This window comes from Silurus aristotelis, assembly GCF_946808225.1.
Source record: "Silurus aristotelis genome assembly, chromosome: 12".
Lineage (NCBI taxonomy): Eukaryota > Metazoa > Chordata > Actinopteri > Siluriformes > Siluridae > Silurus > Silurus aristotelis.
Genome location: NC_139585.1, coordinates 13,936,088 through 13,950,066, shown reverse-complemented (window position 1 = coordinate 13,950,066; position 13,979 = coordinate 13,936,088).

Sequence of the window (13,979 nt, the reverse complement as noted above, 5' to 3'; positions counted from 1 at the left end):
TTAAACCGTTTTTAGGAAACTGAGAGGCTTCAACTATACAATGCACCCATAGATACCATTTTTTTCCAAAGCATGTACAAAGGCATGCTTTGGGCATCCATGCAATGAAAATAAAAGTCTAAACTAAAAGTCTAAACTAAATAAATGAGCTCATGTAGATAAGATGAGAACGGTTAACTTCTTTCCTTCACAGTAGAGTGTATGCCAACAGTGTATGCCAACAATGTACCTCTTAATGTAACATTAATAATCTGCAATTTGATCTCAGAAGTGCTGATTTAAGCGACTTGAAAATGCTTGAAATGTCATTTTAGCAAACAGAAAACACTACAGTCATTATAACTCAAATTGCAAAGACAACAATCATAGCTTGAGGCATATAAATTGGTTATCGATTAATACAGATCAATTGGTTTATTTTTAACCTGTTGAATTGATAGCCTCATTGCTCTTTTTTGTCCTTGTAGCAAGGTCTTTAACATCATGCTCTCTTGGGGGTGACGTTAATTCACCTATAGAATTACAGGAAAAACGTGTGATGTGTGACCTCATCATTATAGCTTGGTGCTATCTATTATTAAAACTTCTGATCAGTAGTGCAAAACCCATAGTATTTATCTGCATAGATGATGTTATATCAGTGCTATGCAAATAAAAATAAATATGTTTATTATTAATTTTTAGAACTTCATAGGAAAAAAACTTCATAGAAATGGAAATTTCTATTCCTTTTGTCAAAATGTTTGATAATAAATACTTTATACTGTATAATACCACAATATTTGCTAATTATATAGTTTCTAAACCTTTTCCAATGTATTACTATGTTGGTAAATACATTCATTTATTATATTAATTGCATTAACTCATAAAATACCTAAATGTTCAATAATGAACTCAATCTAATCTAAATTGCTATGATAATTTGCAGATATATTAGTAAAATAATCATCTTCTTCTTCTTTTGGATTTTCCATTAGGGGTCGCCACAGCGGATCATCCTTCTCCATACCCTTCTGTCCTCTACATCTACCTCTTTCAACCCGACTACCTGCATGTCTTCACTCACCACATCCATAAACCGCTTTCTTGGCCTTCCTCTTTTCTTCCTTCCTGGTGACTCCATCCTCAGCATTCTTCTACCAATATACCCCATGTCCCAACTCTGCACATGTCCAAACCATCTTAATCTCGCCTTCCTCACCGTGCCTCCAAAACGACCTACATGCACTGTCCCTCTAATAACTCATTTCTAATCCTGTCCGTCCTCGTCACTCCCAACGAAAACCTCAACATCTTTAGCTCTGCTACCTCCAGCTCTGCCTCCTGCCACCTCCAGCTCTGCCTCCTGTCTTTTACTTAATGCCACTGTCTCTAAACAGTAACATACAACATCGCAGGTCTCACCACAGTCCTAGAAACTTTCCCTTTCACTCTTGCAGATACCATTCAATCACAAATCATTTCTGCCACTCTTCTCCACCCAATCCACCCTTCCTGCACTCTTTTCTTCACTTACCTAACACACTCTTCATTACTTTGCACTGTTGACCCCACATACCTGAACTCCTCCACCTTCTCCACCTCTTCTACCTGCAACCGCACCACTTCACTGCCCTCTCTCTCATTCACACACATTCTGTCTTACTCCTACTGACTTTCATTCCCCTTCTCTCCAGTGCATACCTACACCCCTCCAGGCTCTTCTCAACCTGCTCCCTACTCCCAGCACAAATTACAATACCATTCGCAAACATCATAGTCCATGGAGACTCCTGTCTGACCTCGTCCGTCAACCTGTCCATCACCACTGCAAACAGGAAAGGACTCAGGGCCGATCCTTGATGCAGTCCAACCTCCACTTTGAACCAGTCTGTCATTCCTACTGCACACTTCATTGCTGTCACACTGTCCTCAAACATGTCCTGCACCACCCTCACATACTTCTCTGACACACCTGACTTCCTCATACAATACCACAACTCCTCTCTTGGCACCCTGTCATATGCTTTCTATAAATCCACAAACACACAATGCAACTCCTTCTGACCTTCTCCATACTTATCAATCAACATTCTCAAAGCAAAAAAATGTGTCTGTGGTGCTCTTCCTCGGCATGAAACCATACTCATCTTCTCTCAGCCTGGCTTCCACTATTCCTTCCCATAACCTTATGGTGTGATTAACTTTATTCCCCTGTAGTTACTGCAGGTCTGCACATCTCCATTATTCTTAAAGATCGGTACCAGCACACTCCTTCTCCATTCCTCAGGCATATTCTCACCTTCCAAAATCCTGTTAAACAATCTTGTTAAAAACTCCATTGCCATCTCTCCTAAACATCTCCATGCTTCTACTAGTATGTCATCTGGTCCAACCGGCTTTCCACTCTTCATCCTCCTAATTGATGCTCTCACTTCCTCCTTATTAATCCTATCCACTTCCTGCTTCACCATCTCCACACTATCCAACTTTTTCGCTATCATTTTCCTCATTCATCAGCTGCTCAAAATACTCAATCTATCTTCTCAACACACTCTCCTCACTAGTCAACACATTTCCATCTCCATCCTTTATTGCTCTAACTTGCAGCACATCCTTCCCAGCTTAGTCCCTCTGCCTGGCCAATCAGTACAAATCCTTTTCTCCTTCCTTAGTGTCCAACCTCTCATACAGCTCCTCATATGCCTTTTCCTTGGCTTTAACCACATCCCTCTTTACCTTCTGCCGCATCTCCTTGTACTCCTGCCTACTTTTGTCATTACTCTGTCGATCCCAATTCTGTTTTGCCAACCTCTTTCTCCTTATGCTCTCCTGCACTTCCTCATTCCACCACCATGTCTCTTTGTCTTCCTTTCTATTTCCAGATGTCACACAAAGTATCTTTCATTATCACTTCTGCAGTAGTTGCCTAATCATGCAACCCTTCACCACCACCGAGCCTCTGTCTGACCTCTTCCCTGAAACTCACACTACACTCTTCCTCCTTCAGTTTCCACCATCTTATTCTTCTTTTAGTCTTCACTCTCCTCCTCTTCTTCACCTCCAAAACCATCCCACAGACCAACATCCGATGCTGTCTAGCTACACTGTCCCCTGCCAATACCTTACAGTCTCCAATCTCCTTCAGGTTGCATCTCCTACATAGAACATAGTCCACCTGTTTGCACCTTCCTCCACTCTTATACGTCACCCTATGATCCTCCTTCTTTTTAAAATAAGTGTTCACCACTGCCATTTCCATCCTTTTAGCAAAGTCTACCACCATCTGCCCTTCCACATTCCTCTCCTTAAAACCATACCTACCCATCACCTCCTCATCACCTCTGTTCCCTTCACCTACATGAAAATTTTAATCTGCCCCAATCACTAATCTTTCATTCCTACTTACCCCTTCTACCACTTCATCTAACTCACTAGAGAATTTTTCCTTCTCCTCTATTGCACAACCCACTTGCGGAGCATAGGCACTGATGACATTTATCATTACGCCTTCAACTTCCAGCTTCACGATCATCACCCTATCAGAAACTCTCTTCACCTCCACTACACTCTTACTGTAGTCTTCCTTCAGAATCACCCCTACATTATTTCTCTTTTCATCCACACCATGATTGAACAGTTTAAACCCCCCTACAATGTATCTGACCTTGCTCCATTTCCACTTGGTCTCCTGAACACACAACACATCTACCTTTCTCCTCTCCATCATATCAGCTATCTCTCTCCCTTTACCCGTCATAGTACCAACATTTAAAGTACCAACTCGAACCTCCACCCTCCTACACTTTTCCTTTTCCTGCCGTCTCTGTATTCATCTTCCTCCTCTCCTTCTCCTCCTTTGGCCAACAGTAGCCCAATTTCCACCGGTACCCTGTTGGCTAACGATACCTGTGGCGGTCGTTGGTAACCCGGGCCTCGACCGATCCGGTATGAAATTCTTTTTCGTGATCCGCATATTTGATTTGGCACTTTTTACGCTGGTTGCCCTTCCTAACGCAACCCTCTATATTTATCCAGGCTTGGGACCGGCACTAAGAGTGCACTGGCTTGTGCCTCCCTAATGGCGGGGTATATTAGTAAAATAATAAATTAATTAATTAAACAATTTAAAAGCAAATATTCGGAAAGGTTTGCATGGGTTGTTTTTATATTCCAGTCCTGCCTTAAAAAGATTCATTATGAAATTTTTATTAGGAAACTATGTATTATTAGCTTATAAATATTTTATTACCAACCTTAAATGAAATTATACCACACTGCTGTTCAGTTCTCAAATCTGGCTGCAGATGTTGATTAGTTTTCTTTAAACATCATTTAATGCTATAGTTTCTACAGTAGCAGCTAATCTATAGGCATGTGTATAGGAAGTCTGTAACTAATAATAAAATGATGAAAAAACAAGAAAGCCCTAATGGCTGTAGTGAGGTGTTCTCTAAGGAGATGCTGATTTAATATTTATAGAAGGAGTCTACATTGTCAACACTTTTTTTTTTTTTTTATCAGCAAATGTAAAGGTATTGTTGTGAAAGAAAAACGCTATGTATGGAGGATATTGTGTTTTTGTAGTTTCTTTGCAACATTACAACCTCTGGTGTTTTTGTAGGCTTGCTATTTATAGTACAAGGGAACTTGAGGGAATTAGAGTTTGTAACAATTATACAGTATTTTATAAATTAATGGATGTCTTAAGAAGAAATAACTTTTTATAAAACATTACAGAACATTAACTGCAGCTAGAACAGGATAAAAATATGCTGTGCTATTGTTTAACTGAAAAAAGGTTGCCAGTTGATTATTTTCCTGTGACCGGATATCATGACACTTGGAGGAAAGTGATAACTGGCTCTTCCACATGTATCAGTTCACAGTTTCGCATGATTGGTTAGTGTCACTGTGATTGATAGGGGAGAGAGAATGCCACTTCACACATAGAGTACAGCCATATTTTCTTTCCTTGGCTCCCAGCCATAGATGGCTATAGTGTTGTCTTGTGCAACCCTGTTCATTATTGTTCTATTAAAGCATATCCTATTTAGTTTTATTCGATACTTGTTTTGTCTCGGTGCACTGTATCATGGGTAAATAAGCCACACTTATTTGATGGACGTTTTAATACCATTGATCTGCTGGATTTATTTATTTAAACTCCCTGCATGCCTCATGTGTCAACATTGGCAGCATAGTCCGGGAAAGATGACTCCACTCAGGTCAAGTGCCAAAGCATGCAATACCTTTTTTTTTACAATAATGTAAATTCTCCTTTGGAGATGCATTTCATTTCCTTATTTGGTTGTTCCTTTTTATTGAGCAGATCTTGTACCGGGTATCTCAAGATGGGTTAGCACAAGGAAAAACGAAGCAGTTTATATCATTTTTTATTTAATTTGTGATCATATTTTTTAGCGCTTATTTGGTAGGTACGCTGCAGTTAAGTGATACTGCACAAGGGATATCTTGGTGACTTGGTGTATGTTTGATGTTTGGTACTGCCTTCTTGTGCTCGTTCTTGCACCCTGTGTGTCTATCCTATATGTACAGTCTTATAGTCTAATCCCCTATCCTCCTGCCTATGTTAAATCATACTTCTTCAGCTGCTATTCCATGTCATGTTTTTGTCATTTCACTCTCATTTTTAAATGAGAGTGAAAATTCAATATTTAAAATTCCTAAAGTATTACTCAGATCAAGTCTTGTGTAGGTGATGGACAGGTTGGTAGGTATATCATGATCTTTGTGGGTTTCATTGACCAGAAAACTGGTATAGCATGAAAGCTTACAGAAATACTATCCCTACATTATAACACAATGAATACTAAATGTCACTCAACTACTAACTACTAAGATTTACTATTTATCTTAATTTTTACAATTTGTCTTTTTGATTGATTATCCGTTCCTAAACACATTGATTTTTGTGATATAGGGTCATACATGCATCTGTTTTAGAGGAAGTGGGAGTGGGAGTGAAGATGTACTTCAACAACTCCTCAACCTTGAGTCCACTGATTTGATGGCAGCAAGCTTTGCATCGACTCTTCACTAAAACCCCAATCAACAACCTTTCCCAACAGCTATGTGGTTTGAATCCTGATAAATGTTTAATACACTGTAGAGCCCATTAGAGAGAAGCAGCCTTAGTGCTAATGTTTTAAAAGTGTGGGCTTCTGGTGTGGGTGGTGTAGGCAAGAGTAGGCAAGACTATGCAATTCTTCTGCCAAAATTTCCAAACAGTTGTATGTAGAAACGCATCAGAATCGTTCTGATTTTCTCCATTACAATATGCGATGATGATCATTTTTCCTACTGATAAAGAGCAAATCAGATTGCACATGCCTACTGACAACCTGTGGGATGTCTATTCTTTTTTCTTTTTTTTACAAATTATACATGTCCCCTCATTGAGGACACACATAGCCCTGCTATTAAAAAAAATACCGGTAATTGGGAGAGTACGAGGACATGACATAAGATTTTATATTAGACACAGAGAGGCCAGTGGGAAGGTGGCCCACGGCCATCCCACAGTGTTTATGTAAGAGAGTGCATCACACTTCAGCTCGTGTTAGCATCTGCCCCCTCACCACACGTTCCCAACTGACCTGTTTTATACACCACACCACACCTCAGCAGAGGGAAAGCGGAGGTAAGAAAAAAAAGGAGAAAATGATGTAAGGCTGAACATGGAGTAATAGAAATTCATCAATCTGAAGCTAGTGTGTTTGTGTGCATCTGGGTTGTGCATACTGGAATCTCGTTTAGGCTTGTTGCCTAAGCTGATGTGCTCCTCCCAAAGTGCACCCTGGATATGTTGTAACTTTATTATATATATCTAATCCTTTTGCAAGCGTTCTAGGGTGGAGATAATTTGCACAGACTGAGATAGATAGATGGAGTAGGAGAGAAAAGAGAAAGAGAGAAATTATTTTGTGCTAATGGATTTTGAGTACTGCCTGATACAGTTTGCTTTATTCCTAGCACACATCCTGTAAAGGGTCCTCGTAACCCTGCACTCATGTTCGGTGCATGTGTCATGCTGACATGCTGGGAATTTGCTATGCTGTCCGGGGATCTCTGTAGCCTAGAGACTTAAGCAGTGCATGTTTGTCTGTAATTAAGAGCAGCAGGTCAAGGAACACACAGAACAGTTTTATTGAGGGTGTGGTGATTTTATTACAGGCCAAGACTCTTTCCTTGTTGTAGGTGACACCACTAGGAAGGTGCCATGCTGACATTTCCATAACTGTTTCATAGTCTGTGCACATGTGCACTGCAGTTTAGTTTTTTGAGATTTCTCAAGCGTACAGCACTGTGTGTGTGTGTGTGTGTGTGTGTGTGTGTGTGTGTGTGTGTGTGTCTGTGTGTCTGTGTGTCTGTGTGTCTGTGTGTGTTCTTGAGCCTGTGGGCGTCCTGTGTCACTGTGATTCTCCTTCCTCTCAGCAGATGAGTGAGTGACACATCCATGACTGTCCTTTTGGGATTTCATGTCTTTGTGTCTGAATGAGAAAGACAAAAGCAAATAGCAAGTGACATTGGAGCAGACTCAAACAAATCTCTAAACAAGCCACATGCAGACCACATGCAGAGACTGTATTTCTGATCCATGAATCTGAACTGCGCATATCAGATATATACAAAGCACTAGTTAGAAATTAATACTGTATTTGGGGATATAGAAATAATTGGCATGCAAATTGAACCAAAATGTGATACTAGTGGATTTTGAAGCCACTTACACTAGAGCTATTTACACTAATACACAGACTGATCAGGCCTCACCTTGAAACAACATGTCTAAGATCGCCTCTGTATGTGTGCTAGAAAATCAGATCCTTTAAGTCCTGTAAATTGCAAGGTGGGGCTTTAGACTTATTTGTCCAGCACATCCCATAAAAGCTTCCTTTGGGGAATTTGCAGACCACTATGAAGTTTTTGTCATGTTCCTAAACCATTCCGGAACAATATTTGCAATGTGGCAGGGCACATTAACATGTATCACTGCTATTAGGGAATTTGGTTGCCATGAATGCGTGTACTTAGTCAGCAACAGTGTTTCAGTATGTGCTGTGTGTCAAAGAAACATCCACATGAATGTGAGAAACTAAGGTTTCTCAGGAAATCACACTGCATCAGTTGGCTTTGCTTTTTACCATAGTATATCCTTGTGCCAACTTTTCTACCAAAAAGTGATGTACATACACCCGGCCATCCACATGATGTAAAAGAAACCATGATTCATCAGTTCAGGTCACCTTCTTCCATTGTCCTATGGCCTCTTTCTAATGCACACTCTACAGTATGTGCAAATACAGCAAGCTGTGACACACTGTGTTATGATTTCTTTCTATCATGTCGAGCAATTTGTGCTCCAGTAGCTCTTCTGTGAGATCTGACCAGATGGGCTAGCCTTTGCTCCTCAAACGCCTTGGGTGCCCATGGCTCTGTCACTGGTTCACCACTTGTCCATCTCTCTACCACTTTTTGTAGGCACAAACACCTGACTACCATGAACAACCCCAAAAGTTCTGTCTTATTGAAGATGCTGTGACCCAGTCATATAGCTACCACAATGTGTTTTTAATTCCCTTACACAATGCATATTTAATGTTTCAAACAGATTTCACATTGATTTCTGAAAATGTATCTAGAGTTAGATTTCAAAAAGCTAATATTTCAAACTGAAGGGACAATGCAATTTTGAGTTATTATTATTATAAAAACACAATTTGGCGCTCTTGACTATATGCTGCTTCAACAGTTATAACTAAACGGATGCTGTTTAGTTATATAGCACATGTACATACTCAGAGCAGTTCAAGGAAACCATTTTGCCTTGACTAAAGGACTAAGACTGTGAATTATTAATGAACATGCAGTCAACCAGATATCACTACAGTTCAGTGCAGCCAGAGTTGCTGAGTGTGTATCAGCAGGTCTGTAGGTGTGCGTTTGTGTATCAAGATACACCTTCTTATGTGCCATGAGTGGGACATTCTCCAAAGCATTGTGGCTTGACACAGTCTGCCTTGTGTAGAGTGAACATTGTGTTTTACATATTCATACACACTGTGTAGGCGCAACTTTAAGATGCAAATGGTTCTTCCTCCTTAAAAAAAGCTCACACTGGAATCAAAAAACACTTTACATCTGCCTACACAAAGACAGCACATGTTCCTCTTTCATTGGCCACTATTAAATGTTTACTTTTTGTTACTGTTGAAATGTCAAATTTGATTAGATGAGAATTTATTAGGACACATACAGAGATCAACATTGTTGACAGGTCACTGGGTGTTACCTTCTACCTCATCAGGAATTTCCCATCTAAAACATTCATGTATAATTGAACTGTTGAGCACTGAGAATAGACTTGCATTACGTCATTGGCTCCATCATCCTCCTTCTCCATGCTTCAGCTTTCAAATGACAGGACAAGTCATGCATAATATGGCGTAAAATTTCATTGGCCATCCATTCGATTGTCTGGGAGGCTGCCAGACAGCCATGTGTTCATTTAAACCATACACACAGTGCTGTGTAGGAGGTAATGAGGGGACATGCTTTTTTTGCTTTTCTGTCGAGGCACTCAAATAAATCATTCGGAATATTTTCAAATATAAATAATATAATAAAATAAATAATCCAATAATGCTATCTTTTAAAATACATTAGTCCCTCAGTCTCTCGGATTCCAGAGTTTTAAAGGCCCTAAATTTTAACTTTATATTTTTGCCCTGTTTAAAATACATTTTCAGGGAGGAAGGCAGAAAGCAGGAAAAGAAGCAAAATGAGGAAACAGTAAATGTAGTAGAGGCATAGATATTAGGAAAGATCAGGAGTCAGTGAACCAGATGGATAAATAGATTAAAAATGTCCAGCTTTTTAAAATTTATTTATTTATTTTTTGGAAAGAGGTTTTGCTTTCAAACTGTGTAGATACACACAGCAGGGGCATCAGTGCCAGTCCCCAGTATCCTACATCTGTCCTACACACACACACACACACACACACACACACACACACACACACACACACACACACACACACACACACACACAGAGAAACCTCCCATACACACTACTACTAGGCTGTATTGTGGATGGATGACTCAGGTAGAATCAGGGGGGATGGGTGTATATGATGTTCCTGTTCTTGTGTGTACGCAACCAACCATCTGGAATCAAGGACAGACGACATCACTTTCAAGAGAGGCCTGCTTTCGAAAAAACAAAAAAATGACCTGATTAAAATGCACCATGTATGCACATAGAGTCAGGAGTTTAATATAATGGAAATTCTATTTGTATGACAATACAGATTTCTTGTCCTGTTAAAAAGTCTGTTTGATTTAGTAGGTCAGTGTTGTGAAGCGTGAAACCATGAGCCATGGGCAGTTTAGTCCTCATGACCAAGGACTGTTAAGGTCAATGTCAGTCTATCACAGTGGTGCAAATAAGCCATTGAGGAAATGGGTCAGCACATGTAATATAGTTTAAAAGCTGGTTTCTGTTCAGTTTTCTGAGGTTTTTTAACCAGGCTTTGTTGCAGAATTCTTTCATTAAGCACCATAAGTGACTTAGGACCAGTGAGAGAAATTGCTGTGAGGCACGCTGCTGGGTTCTCCTTCGCGAGTCCTCAGCAAGTGCCAGACATGGTGATGGACGAGCTGGGGGGCTCGGGGAGTGCGCAAGGGTGTTGCATCCTTCCCTTTTCTTCTCCCTTCCTGCTTCTCTGCTCTTTTATTGTTAGCACAGACTCAGACTATCTATAGTCAACCTCTGACCTCATTTGACAAAAAAACATGAACGCTTGCCTACTTCTCAACAACAAGCTTTTCTTGTGTTTGTAGGGCAGTGCTGAGAAGTGTGAAGTTTGAGTATAATGTACTGCAGTATCTGCTGTGGCACAAACTAAAGATTAAAACAGAGCATCCCGTTACAGTGCCATTTCTGTTTAAAGCAGTACTATAAGTAACGTTGCGCTGCATATTGCAATCAGGGCAGATAGCTAAGGATACACACACATATACACACACACATATACACACACACACACACACAAAGCAGTGACCCACATAGCTGACAGGTAATGATGCAAGAAGAGGCAGGTGGTCATCATGGTGGGCGGGTGGATCTGTCTGTCCACACACACCAACGTGCGCTCATACACAGATGGCCGCAGAGTCCTGCCCCCCTTTGCCTCTCTCAGGGCTGACTGCAGGCTCATTAGTAAGCCTTCAGACAGGAGACAAGGCTAGGAGATTTATGCATAAATGTAAAGGGATCTGCTTATAAGGAAAGTAAAGAAGAAAAAACGAAGAATTCTGTAGAACATGGGAAGTAGGAAGAGCAGCCTCTGCTGGACAAACTTTTATTAATGCACCACAGACAGGTCCTGCGTCATGTACAATACATGACTGACAAATGGGTTGAATTGATGTATTTCATTTCCGGCACCATGTATTAGTCATGTACATTACAGATCTTTTTAGTGAGTCGGCTCATTTTACTTCAAAACTCCAAAAGTTTGGACACACCTTCTCATTCAAAGAGTTTTCTTTATTTTCATGACTATGAAAATTGTAAATTCACACTGAAGGCATCAAAACTATGAATTAACACACGTGGAATTATATATGGAATTATATACATAACAAAAAAGTGTGAAACAACTGAAAAATGTCATATTGTAGGTTCTTCAAAGTAGCCACCTTTTGCTTTGATTACTGCTTTGCACACTCTTGGCATTCTCTTGATGAGCTTCAAGAGGTAGTCACCTGAAATGGTCTTCCAACAGTCTTGAAGGAGTTCCCCGAGAGATGCTTGGCACTTGTTGGCCCTTTTGCCTTCACTCTGCGGTCCAGCTCACCCCTAAACCATCTCGATTGGGTTCAGGTCCGGTGACTGTGGAGGCCAGGTCATCTGGTGCAGCACCCCATCACTCTCCTTCTTGGTCAAATAGCCCTTGATGCCTTCAATGTGACTCTACAATTTTCATAGTCATGAAAATAAAGAAAACCCTTTGAATGAGGTGGTGTGTCCAAACTTTTGGTCTGTACTGTATATATAAAACAATACACCTGATGAATATGCTCTAAAACTAGGGTTTCCTAAACTTTTTCTAGCTAGGATCTCAATTAACTATAAAGAAAAACTGCAGACACCTTAATGTGTTTATGAGTAAATTGTTTATTTATTTTTTTAATTATTATTTGCAATTATTTGTTAAAATTTGTTTTAATTACTAAATAAACAATAATAATAATGACCAATTTTCTTCTTTATCTTCTTATTATAAAACACTAATCAAATAAACACAATCATATTTGATTCAATTAAGCAATATTGCATGATCAAAAGTTCAGGATTGGATCACTGACTACAGTTATTCAGTATGTTATGAACACAGAGAAAAAAGCATGACAAACAGTAAAATGTCTTAGTGCAGTTATACTAGATAGAAACTCTCTTTACAGGCTGCTCGTCTATTTAAACTTCAGAATGAGAACGATAATCTTTAATATCCTTTAAGAAATATTGTCCATCCGATTGTCCTAAGACTTCCATATAAGGACTCACCCACATTCCCATTTATTGTCCTAAAGGCACACTCTTCGAGCTGTTCTCATTTCCATATGGGGACACAATGACGCACCTAATGCTGCCCACAGAGCTTATTCCAATTTGTCAGCCCCTCAGACCAGATATGAACACAAATGTTTGAGGTAGTGGACCATTCAAGATATGACAATGTGAGTTGTGCTGGAGATTAATGGATGAGACATAGCAGTATTGCTTTTAATGATTGTGTTTTCATATTAGCACTTTATTCGAAAATCTTCCATAGTGATGCACAGCTTGTTCTAATCACCTACTATACCAACAATTTTCTGTTTCTTACCACAGGATTGGCCGCAAAACATCTCAAAACAAGCAGTGAAGCAAGTGTGTGGCCAGTGATCAGCTTTTTAAACAAATTACACAGGAGGCAGGGGAGAAAGTGGGCTTATCACACAGCTCTGTGTCAGATTACAGAAATAGTGTTGCTTGTGGGAAACATATTACCTACACACTTGGATTTAATGAATGGAATGCACGAGGTGTGTCGGTTTTAGGGCCTGCTGCCTGCAAGGCGAATTAGTAATTGCAAAAACAATGGAAAGACCTCTGCTTCTCACCAAACTGATTCCATCTGTTGAAACTTTGCTTCATTAATTGCCTTTTAAATAAAAAGAGGCTGAGCAATGCAGCACTGCTTGGGAAAAATGTTAAAAGGAGACAAACAGAAACTTAAGAGCTACACTGCAGTTTTGTCAAGATATAAAAAATAAAGGTAGTGTACCTTTAATCAATACATTAGAGGTGATATTGCCAAAGGTTTGTGGACACTTGGTCATAAGTTTGGCATGTACTTTTTGAGAATTGCATTCCACATTTAGTCGGAATTTGCTCTTATAATTCCTTCCACTCTCCTGGGAAGATGTTTTACTAGATTTTCTAGTGTGCTTGTAAATATTTGTGTTAATCATCAGCAAGGGTGTTAAAGTCAGCTATTGATGTAGGTGAGGAGGCCTGGGGTGCAGTCAGAGTTCCAATTAATCCCAAAGGTGTTCAGTAGGGTTGAGATTTTACTCCAAACCATTTAAACCAGATCTTCATGGAGCTTACTTTGTGCACAGGGGCATTGCCATGCTAGAACAGGTTTGGATTTCCAAGTTCAAGTAAATGCAAAATTGTATTATACCGCAATTCAAAGATTTTGTGCCTCCAGCATTGTGTTAACAGTTTGGACAAGAACCACATATGTCAGGAAAGATCAGGTGTCTTAATACTTCTATCCACATAGTGTATCTAGCGAGTGTGTATGTTGAGCATCATAAATATGAGAAACAGAATTTGAGTAGCTGAGCATGTGCCTATTTAATCAACAACCCTACAGGCACAGGAGAAGGTGGCAAAGGAAGAGACAGCATTTACAG